We start from the raw sequence: 1,149 nt of genomic DNA on the forward strand, positions 1-1,149 counted from the left end.
ATGTGAGAATGAACCAATCTGAATTTTTATAGCGTCTTAAATCTCCCGGGAGATTAGATGATTGACAGCTCAGGGGAGCAATGGGATTGGGCGGCTGTCACCCAGCGGAAGCCGCCCTGGGCCCACCCCGTGATTGACAAGCGGATTGACCGATTGGAGAGGGGAACAACAGGGGGCTCTTATGAATGAGGCACCAATCAGCGGAGTGAGGGGGCGGGGTTCGCATTCAACAGAAGAGGTTGAGGTGGCGTTGTTGGTCCTCCCTCTTTATTTGGGAGTTAGTGTGCTCAAAGTAGAGCTTGTCGTGGGGGGGGGATATAAAAATTACCGTAGGAGGGGACGAAAGGGACATTGTTTGGATTCCGTCGAGGTTGTTCCCAAAGAAGCTTCTCGCGGTTGTAGAGGTGCTTTATTCTCAGCGAGAGGTAAGGGATTTGAGCTGTTGGTCACATTGTATCCAGGGCTGTCTTGTTTGAATGTCTCTTCAACTGAAACGTGTAACATTGTTCCCGTTATCTGAGGAATTTCTGGCTTGGCTCAACCCGCCTGGGTGAGGTCATTGAATTATTCTCAACTAACGGAGTTGTTTCTAATAAAGCTTGGATGTGGCTGAGTTTTCTTATTGGTGGGTGGGGGGATTTTTGGATTTTTTTTTCTCTGGACAATTTTTGTTTGAAAGAAAATGTATTTTTTTTAAGATTGTGTCCCTTTTGTGCAGTTAAATGTTTAGTTTTCTTTCCTTTCACTCCTCCTTTCATTTCCAATTTGAAAAATTATAAAAAAGGCTTATGTGGGGAGGGGGGTCGGGGAATAAATAAATACGTCTCATAATGGGCTAAGTGAATGTGGTGATTGCAGCAAGTCAGAAGTAAGCCACGTTTGGGGAGTGGGTGGGAGTTGGTCTGTATCTATGGAGTATCCTGTATTTTTTTTATTGCTGCATGGAATTATTCAAAATATGGAACTGTACGCTTTGATAACCAAGAACGTCAAATGAGAGAATGATGGTCATTCTTCCCATTTTAAGCTCTAACAAATTGTGAGTGACTGCAACGAGTGGGCCACGTTTTATACAAGTCATTGTCCAATATATGCTTATGACTTAATAGTTTGTTTTTTTGTGTGTGACTGATTCTCCTACCCCCGCAA

The 1,149-nt window shown here is 43.8% G+C and overlaps 1 protein-coding gene across 4 annotated transcripts in view; it reads left to right on the forward strand.

Annotated features, from left to right (window-relative positions):
- The first annotated feature begins 202 nt into the window (after nt 1–202).
- The window catches only part of LOC109930294 (myosin-10), a 152,914-nt gene continuing 151,967 nt past the window's right edge, over nt 203–1,149 (forward strand). For all 4 annotated transcript variants that reach the window (XM_048610752.1, XM_048610754.1, XM_048610751.1 and 1 more), the window contains exon 1: nt 203–425. The gene's annotated coding sequence lies outside the window, so the exon portion shown is untranslated. The remainder of the gene's footprint in view (nt 426–1,149) is intronic.

Source organism: Rhincodon typus, chromosome 23, assembly GCF_021869965.1.
Source record: "Rhincodon typus isolate 14 chromosome 23, sRhiTyp1.1, whole genome shotgun sequence".
NCBI classification, from domain to species: Eukaryota; Metazoa; Chordata; class Chondrichthyes; order Orectolobiformes; family Rhincodontidae; genus Rhincodon; species Rhincodon typus.